Here is a 10,412-nt window from a genome sequence, read left to right on the forward strand (position 1 = left end):
AATAGCTTTGTCAAGGAAATACTAACCTCGATCGTATGTGTTGTGTTCTACCATTAGGTTTTCGGGGGTTACGAAGGGGTTAAGTTTTGCCTGCTGTTTTACGCATGCGTGTGAGTGAGTGAGAGAACTAGTAAAGTGATTATCCGTTCAGCCGTGTGTGCTTCATGTTTAATGGCTAACTGAAATACCAACATAACATTGGCGACGAAGATGGCTGAGTTTAGCTTACCACCGCCGGCCCCTTTTCTTCCCGTGCCTGGTGAACCGCCTATTCCATGGGCGAGCTGGATCGATGGCTTCACGGTGTACCTCGAGGCCATGGACTATGTTGACATACCAGATCGGAGGAAAATCGCTCTGCTTCGTCACTGCCTCGGGGCGGAGGGACAGAGAATATATCGCGCTCTCGGCGAAGCTGAGACGTATGAGGAAGCGGTTGCTCTTCTCGCACGCCACTTCACGGGCCAACAGCGAGTCATACTCCGCCGATATAAACTACGCAAGCGTCTTCAGCGACCGGGTGAGTCCGTGCAAGATTACGTGACTAATCTGCGTGACATGGCGCGCTCATGCAATTATGGGACACTTCAAGATCAGATTGTTCGTGATCAGTTTATTGAAGGCATACTATGTGACAAGACTCGAGAAAAACTGTTATTAGAACCTGACGAATTAACACTAAACCAAGCAGTTGTAATTGCACAGCAAGTGGAGGCTGCTCTGGAATGCTCAACACTACTTGCTGACGCGCGCCTCCCTGTGGACGTTTCCACGCAACAGTTGCGATCTTCCTGCCATTCAGGCCACTGCCATTTACCCACAGAAAAGACTGCAGATAGCAATGAAGGTTTTCCAGTGCAGCTTGCACAATTACAGAGAAACCAACGCAGTTTGAGCTTCTGTGGCAACTGTGGCTCCAGTTTGCACAATTCAAAAGCCCAAAATTGCCCTGCACGTGGACAGACATGCAGGAAGTGTCTTAAAAAAAATCACTTTGCCAAAGTTTGCCGGTCAGCTCCTGCTACACAAGCAGCACGGAGGAGACTCTCACCTGTCCGTAACGACTACACTGAGATAAGGCATGTATCATCTGGCCAGGTAGCTTTTAGGACGTGTACTGTGCTGCTGGAGGAGGTAAGCCTTCCACTCCTGATGGATACGGGAGCAGCGGCATCGTTGCTTAATGCCAGTACGTATCACAAGTTTTTCTCACATCTGCCATTACAACAACCCTGCACTTCCCTCTGTGGTTATGACAGCTCTAAGATTGTGATGCTCGGCGTTCTACGGGTCTCAGTACGTTATGGCTCTAAACATCTGCCATCATTTCCCTTCTACATTACTGAGCGGGGAGCCAACCTTCTTGGACTTGATCTATTTACAAGCTTGGGATTCACACTTCGAGATGAAAAGGGCTCTGATATCCACCATGTCACCTCCACCTGGCAACAGAGATGGCCATCACTGTTCGACGGACTGGGCTGCCTTACAACATTCACCCATAGGCCTTTGGTTGACCCTGTTGTGCCGCCGGTCATACAGCCCCTGCGCAGAATTCCCCTAGCCCTGCGGGAAGAAGTTACTGCGGAGCTTCAAATGATACTGGACATGGGAATTATTGAGCCGGTCAATGCATCTCCCTGGATTTCTAACCTGGTCATTGCAAAAAAAAAAATCAGGAGGAATACGAGTATGTGTCGACCTGCGCTCTGTAAATAAGGCGGTTATCCCAGATAAGTACCCCTTACCCACAGCTGAGGAGCTCACTGCTTACTTCTATGGTTCAACAGTCTTCTCAAAACTGGACCTGCGCCAAGGTTATCTGCAGGTGCCACTTCACCCTTCTAGCAGAGATCTCACAGCATTCGTCACACACGCTGGGGTATTTCGATATACTCGTATGCCGTTTGGCCTAAGCTCCGCCCCCAGCTGCTTTCAAAAGGTAATGACCACCATTTTGGCTGGAATTCCCGGAGTTGGAGTATTCCTGGATGATATAGTAGTCCATGCGCCAGATGTCCAGACCCATAACGACCGTCTCAGCAGGGTGGCCAGTGCTCTCATGGCACATAACCTTACATTAAATGGAGAGAAATGCACTTTTGCAGCCTCAGCCATAGACTTTGTTGGGTACCGCCTCACGTCTAGGGGCATCGCCCCTCTTCAGTCAAATATTGAGGCGATACACAGAATCCCAGAGCCCACCTCTTCCTCACAGGTGGCCTCATTTCTTGGCATGACGGCCTATTACCTTCGTTTCTTGCCTCAGTACTCCCAAACCACGGCACCCCTTCGCCAGTTACTAAAGAAAGAAGAGCCATGGAACTGGACTAGTGCATGCTCCGAGGCCGTCAGAACACTAAAGTCCCAGCTTACCACTCCTCCTGTCTTAGCTCACTTCAATCCTGATAGTCAGCCTATCGTCACCTGCGATGCCTCTACACAGGCACTGGGAGCAGTGCTGTCGCAGATGCAGCATGGAGTGGAAAGACCTATAGCATTTGCCTCCAGAGCTTTGACACCCACTGAACAGCGCTACTCTGTAGGTGAACGTGAGGCCCTTGCTTGTGTCTGGGCAACTGAACGATGGCATTTCTTTCTCTATGGTCGGCATTTCACTCTCCGCACGGACCATCAGGCTCTGACCACACTCTTGTCGGCCTCTGGCTCAGGTCATAAACCCCTGCGTCTGCACAGATGGGGTGAGCGTCTAAGGCAGTATGACTATCAACTCAAGTTCACGCCAGGGAGGGACAACGTTGTTGCTGATCTGCTATCTCGATCAATTGAGGCACCCACACCAGCAGCCTCGCCAGGAAATTATGACATGGAGTCAGACCTCATTCAGATGCTTCACACACCTCTGCAAGAATCGGTCTCCTTGGAGCAGTTGCAGAGGGAGTCCAAGTGTGACCCCACACTTACAACACTGCGCACATACATACGCTCAGGATGGCCAGCACGGGTGCCCGAGGAGCTAAAACCTTTTGCTAAAATACAAAATGAACTGTCATGTTGGGGCGATGTGTGTGTCTCTAGAGGCCTGTGTACAGTGGTGCCACGCTGCCTGCGCGCACGTGTCTTATCAATGGCGCATGAGGGGCACTTGGGTATTGTAAAGGTTAAGCAAAGATGCCGGGACCTGGTTTGGTGGCCAGGCATTGATCGTGACATTGAAGGACTAGTCAGAGATTGTGAACCATGTCTACTCAGTGGAAAGACTGGACAACCGGTCTCACCCCCTTTGCAGCCTGTTCCATGGCCATCTCACCCATGGGAGCACCTTCAACTTGACATCTGTGGGGAAATTCATGGCCATGGCGTTCCCCACCATCAGCGCTTTCTGGTGGTCGTGTATGATCTCCATTCTAAATGGCCTGAGGTAATACCAGCCGGGACAGTTACCACACAGACCATCACTCAGATACTGGAGAGTCTGTTCGCTCGCTGGGGCATGCCCCGTGCCATCACTACTGACAATGGGCCGCAGTTTACCTCTGCAGACTTCTCCAATTTCCTGTGCAGTAAAGGAATTAAGCATTTCCGTGCCGCACTCTACCATCCCCAGGCAAATGGTGGGGTTGAAAGATTCAATCAAAGCCTTAAGAATGGCATTCGTGCACACCAGGCCCAGGGGTATACATTCCAAACAGCACTCAACTTAACGCTTATGCATTACAGAGCTAGCCAGCACACCACCACTCAGGCCTCTCCTGCTCTGCTTATGCTTGGCCGAGAGATGGACTTGCCATTGGACAGACTGAGACCACAGGAATTGTCAGCTACAGCCTCAGACGGCACCTGGGCAGCAGCCAAAGCTGCTGTAACTTCAAACCAGAAGCGAATGAAGGCCAACTTTGACAGAAGACACAAGGCCAAACCTAGTAATATAACAGTTCTAGACTGGGTTCGGGTCCGGAGACCACACCGTAGCAATAAAATGGCATCGTTTTGGTCTGAACCCCTCCAGGTGGATTGTCAGTTAGGGCCTGCCACATTCTTGTTGAGCGATGGTTCTCGCTGGAATGCTAGCAGACTGCGGAAAGTGCCAAACCCTTTCAACTCACACATGTGCTCACAAACAAAGGAGCTTAGTGGAGGGCCAACACACAGCTCGGTTTTTGCACCACCGCCACCGCTGCCAGTACAACCACGGGCAGGCCGAGTGCATCAAGGTTCCCCTGTCAGGGTGGTCCCGCATCAATCTCCACCAGCTGTGGGGCCTCAACCTCTTTATCCACTGCCTGATGGGAATCAGGAGGGCCAAGCAGTGCCGCAGTCAACAGTAACTGAGAGTCGGCCGATTCGAGCAAGAGCTCGTCCCGCATACCTAAAGGACTTTATCACAGAGTTTAATGCTTAGGTGTTTGGTAATTTCCTATGGTTACAGCTTAAGAGAGCACAGTTTTGTTCTTTGAAAGGGGGGGGAAATGTTGTGTTCTACCATTAGGTTTTCGGGGGTTACGAAGGGGTTAAGTTTTGCCTGCTGTTTTACGCATGCGTGTGAGTGAGTGAGAGAACTAGTAAAGTGATTATCCGTTCAGCCGTGTGTGCTTCATGTTTAATGGCTAACTGAAATACCAACATAACAGTATGTATGATCGAATTAACCCAGATGCGAGGCTGTCTGGGAAGCAGTGCTCTCTGTTCTTAGGCTGTCAAAGTAATGTTCAGAGCCATATCTTTCATTCACTGCTGATAAATAACCATGGCTGCATTTGAAGTATAAAGGCTTCAAAAGCAATCTGCGTGATTATATTGCAAGGCTTAGAGGATGTGAAACACACACAAACAAAAACGTCTAAATGCTGTTGATGTGATCCAGAGCTATATCTGTAATTCACACCAGCCCCACGCATCGGTTTCTGTTATTTCCCACCAGGATCAGATAGAGGACCAGCAGCTGCCGGAATTTGAACATAAAGCAGTGGATTTTTGCTGATAAAGCAGATTTTCAGATGCTTTTTTCATACAACCCTTCCACAGAAAATGAAGGTACACACAACCATTAAGAACATATTTGCATTAGTGGTTTTCTTATGGAAAAATGTTGCATTTTGATAAAACAATGAATGTTCAACAATGAAATGTGTTCACATTATCTATTTATATTCTAGTCATCTCTCATACAGAAATGTGTTTCCATTTTGACAACTTCCTGGAGGCCTATTGAGACTTCTCTCTCTCCTTTAAGAGCTAACATTAGAAGCGGACGCTAAATGTGGATCACTGGGTTCTTTGGATTTTTAAAGCCATCCCCTCTGTGAAACAATACACACAGACTTATTATACTTGCATGATAAAAAGTAACCTAACATTTACCATTTCCAGACTAAAATTTCAAACTTGGAGCATTCAAGCTACATTTCATGCATTTGACCCTGTCTTTCAAATTGTTCTGACTCAGTGTACTTTTTCTTTTCTAAAAGGTCTGCATAACAATTTCCTGTCATCAAATACGCTTAAAAGTCCATAGATTTCTGACTGTAACAGCATCTACAGTCAATTTATCTGTGACTTTTGTTAAAACTTAAAGGCAAAGCCTGACACACTGTTATTGCTGTGGGTGCACTGATATTAAAATATTTATATAATTATATTTTTTTGTCCAGTAAATGGCTGATATTACAGTTTTTCTCATTTGCTTTATCTTATTTTTCTTAGCATTTCTTAACATTCTGTTAACTGTAAGTCTTGTTTTATGGGACAGCATTCACAACTCTATTGTGTGTCACTTTTTAAACTTTCACTTTAATATGTAATATACATACACAGAAAATGTAACATTTGTTTCATGATTCAAAACCTAATTATTGTGTCAGTAAATTAGCCAATGCCAACAAAATGAAACTTTTTTTCACTATGGCCGTAAACCTGGGAAATATTGGTTGTTTAATTTTTGTTTACATTTATTTTTTTTTACATTATCTGTCAGTTTTGTCTGTCTGATTGCTATTTTGTAAAAGTTTTCCACTTTTATTATTGTAACAATGCATTGCATATCACCAAAATATTCCATGTCAAATATATTTATGGAACATACATGTCTGACAGATTTTGATTATTGAAAGAATCATTATGTGATGGCTCACACAAATAATGGGTAGAAGCTGTGAAGAGTATCGGATGTAAACAAGAAATTAATTGTTCAGAGATCTGAACAAATTGTTCTGATAAAAATCATTAGAGAACTGAAACAAGCCAATTGGGAAAAAATATATATATTGTATTTTTTCAAATAAATTCTATAGCTTTTTGTTTTTAAAGAATAACGCTACAAGTGAAGAAAGGCAGAACATTGAATGGATTTAAGAGGAGTTTGCTTGAGAACTCAATGTTACTCTAATGTTCAGTGAACACTGAACTAAGAATTTCTTTCCACTTGCAGAATCAGCTAATGTCGTCTGAGCGACTGGAAACGAGACAATAATTATAACTGTTCCAGTGGATAGACTTGCACGGGAAAAGAGGACAAAAATAGTTCTGATGAAAAATCAATGTACCTGTTTTGATGAAAAAGCTTTCTGTTCTGATTAGTAACGGTTAGCTGCCTGACAAATGGGAGTTTTATCAGTTTAACTGTTATCACAGTGGTCAGATCCAAATGTAAATCAGCAAATAACATTTCAGAGTTTCACAGATCAGATGAAATGCTTCAAACTAGCTAAATGTCATGATCAAAATGTGGGTAAATAATGTGATATGCTGAAAGTGTGCATGTTTAAAAGCTTAATAGTTTCTCTGTTTCACAAGTCTCAGTGGACACTAATCTATCTTCTCTTTAGACTATAGCTGCATGCTATATGATTGGTCTTTGCTGCTCGATAACTCCAGGTAACGAGCTGTCTAATAGAGAAGTCACAGTCTGCTTATCTTCCAGCTGCAACACTCACTTTTAATGAGCTTTACCTAATTTCCTGCTTTTTTATATGCTATCCCATTTAACCTCTGCAAGCCCTTTTCAAACACTATATTTTCTGTTCGGCTCCAATTCAACATTAGAGCTAATTCTAGCATCCTTTCTCCCTGGAAGAGAGAAGTTTAAATGATGTTGGATACTTTGGTCATTTTGTCAGTGATAAATCAAATTGATTTAAGTTGTGTGCAAAAAATTCATACAAGAAAAATGTTTAATTGTTCATGTCTGACCCAGACCTTCTGCTCAGGATTCGAAGTCATAATGGTCTCAAACTGGCTGTGTGAGTTGTTCAGCTATAGTATTGACTTAAACAGTGTGAATAGTCTTTATCCTCCATTCGGTCCAAAATAAAATTATTTCATGGAGTGTACAGCAGAAAGGCAAACATGTGGCCTGAGTGCAATTGATGGCTGATTTCTCATTAAAATCTCCATATTTCTTTGGTGTATATCTGAAATCCAGTTATAGCAGTCAAAGAGCAGAGCAGTTTTGTTTAACTGGGGTTTCGGGGTGGTTGTTAGGGTGTTTTTTGTGGTTGAGATGGCATTGCTAGACAGGTTCTTCTGGGTGGATGCTGGGTTATTATGTTAGATGTTTATTAGGTGCTTGTTGGGTGTTCAGGGTGCTTACTAGGGAGATGTTAGAGTGTTGCTATGAAGTTACTAGAGCATTCTGAATGGTTGCTTGGCAGTTGCTAGGGCATTGCTTTGTAGTTACTTGGACATTTTCAGTATGTTCTGGGTGGTTACCAGGGTGTTGCTATGCAACTGCTAGAAAGTTCTGGGTGGTTGCTATGGTGTTCTAAATGGGAGCTAGGCTGTTGCTAGGGTGTCCTGGGTGGTTGCTAGGTAGTTGCAGAAGGATAGATTCTTTTAAATCTTGCAAGTTTTAAAAATATCCCAACATACATTTTTTGACGTGCTATTATGTTAAAGAGATTGCCACACTGAATAACAGGGTGCAAAATTTCACAGTTTCCTTGAAACTGGAAATGTGAATTTTGTCTTTTGTCTACCTTTACGTTGTTTTTCAAAAAAAAAAAAAAAAAAAATCTGAACAGCTGCAGCTCTGACATCATAAAACAGCATTACATGTGTGAGGCTGGATTCAGCACTGTCTTTTATGTCTTGTCCTCAGTGCTCTGAACTGTCATGATAACAACCACAAAAACAACTCTCAGTTCAAAGAACTGGAATAACATGAAACTTTAAAATGAAACGTATTTACTGAAAACAGAAGATTACGACTGTAATAATATTCAAAACTCCATATACATCGGTAAGAAGGAGGCGGGAACCGGCGGACAATCAAAACATTTTAATAATCAAAAATAAACAAAACAGCGCGTCAGCCCCTCACGGCGACTGACACGCACAAATAAAAGCCAAAACATAAAATATGTCCCAGGCCTGGTCCTCTCTCGTCCTTCACTATAGTCGCTCCAGTTTTATATCCTTCCATTTCCTACGTGGGACTCGATACTGGCGGTGGGGCGCAGGTGCAGCTCATCTCCAATCACTACACCTGGCCTCACTCCTCGTTCCCACGCCTCTCGGCCCCGCCCCACTTGCCACAACGACATTTACTGAATGTAAGTCTTAAAGGTTCTTAAATGTTTTACTTAAAAATAGATCAGTAGTCATTGTAAATATGTAGCAAAACATGCCCTGCTTGTTTCATATTAAGTGTATAGAGGATGATGTGCTCCTCCAGGGCCTTTTCAGTTGGAGGACTGTTAAAAAATGTTGCTATGAGGTATATCTCAGGTATGTCTCCATTTTTGTGAGGCCTAATCATGCATTAAAGAGGAGGTGAAAGGTGTAATTATTAATTGAACAGCTCAAGTCTAAGTTTGTCTTCTCTCTGGAAGAGTAATTTGAAGTGATGAGTTTGTGGCGTAGAGGATCTCTGCTTCTGTCGTTCATTCAACTGACACTGACCAGAACAACATTTGACACTTGACACAATTTCAGTAGAGTACATTTGGCTTCATGTAAAGTTCAGCTGCTTGAAAACTAATAAACTTTCTGGCAAAATGTCTAATTTGAGGAATTTTCCTGATTCATTTAACAAGATTTTTCATTAAATTTAGTTGTTGTAGTTTGTTTGTTTTACCTTTGAATCCACTTCATAGTGTTTATGTAATATTTGTACCAGTTTGCAAGTCTAAGATCATGCATAGATCTTCTCTTTTAAATGCAGTGTACAGAGTTATTTGTGGTCATGCAGTCTGACTGAAAGATGCAATGTCAAATTTAGTATTTGTAAGGGGGAAAGAAATTACAACCATGCACAAGTATATTTCACATTGTTGGGAGAAGCAGAGGCAGCAATTTATGTATTAGATAGCATGGGATTTTGCAGACCACTGCAGAAACATAAAACTTACTGTTAATATAAACTCTTTCTTCTCCCAGTTTCTCATCCTTTCACTCTTGACTGTGATATATCTGAAATAGCCGAGCTGTTTGATGAAGGATACCGCAAACTATTGCACTGAACATTACTTATGTTACCGCACCATCCCCTGGTCACACTTAGGCATTACAGGTCCTCTCTGCATAATATAATATAACATATTATATAATATAAAACAATATAATATAATATAAAGTGCTTGTAATGTAGTGCTGAGTACAGCAGAGACGTGGAGTAGCCTACATTATGTACAGATCTCTGTGGTTTTACATGACCACTCTCTTCAGACACAGGGAGGGCATTTTGAGACTTGTTCATAAATTGCACAGCTATAGCCATCATTGTTTCCTGTGCTGTTTTTTGTTTAGCCACAGTGCTTCTTTTAGACATATAATTTGAACAGAGCTTTAATTATATGTAAACTGCTAACTGCTTTTATAGACTACATGTGTTGTGAAGAGAAACTCGTTTGCAAATTCTGCTATTAACACAGCTTGGCTCTGTTGATATATGGCATATGTTTTACAACAACAACAATGATGATGATGATATACAGTATAGGCCTATATCTCTGCCCTGCTTTGCACAACATTACAAGCACGCATTTCATATTAAGATGAGCCTGTCTTATAAATTGTAGAGAATATATATTTTGTTTTAAAATATATGCTAAAGTATAAAATGGAGCGCATACAGAAATGGATAATTCATTTAAGGGATTATTAGTCTATGTGCTCCAGAATATTTTTGTCGGAAATAGCCGCATGTTTGTTATCGCTAATTCAAATTAAATTCAAAATGTTTGACATAAAGAGAACAATACACTGGCCTCACATAGTCCACTATCAATAAAATGAGCGTTATTCATCTGAACAGTTTTTATATGTTGTCACCTGTAAATTCCACCTAAAGCGCATTATTTATTCCATAGCACATTATAGTACAGATAACTTTTTGTCACATACGCGCTTCCGTTCTGCTGCATTCGAAGGACGTTTGAGGGGTTGCCATCGGTGACGCGTCCCTACACAACCAAACCCCGCCCTGGCTCTTGCATCTCCGCTCTGATTAGTGC

The sequence above is a fragment of the Carassius gibelio genome, chromosome B5 (assembly GCF_023724105.1).
Source record: "Carassius gibelio isolate Cgi1373 ecotype wild population from Czech Republic chromosome B5, carGib1.2-hapl.c, whole genome shotgun sequence".
NCBI classification, from domain to species: domain Eukaryota; kingdom Metazoa; phylum Chordata; class Actinopteri; order Cypriniformes; family Cyprinidae; genus Carassius; species Carassius gibelio.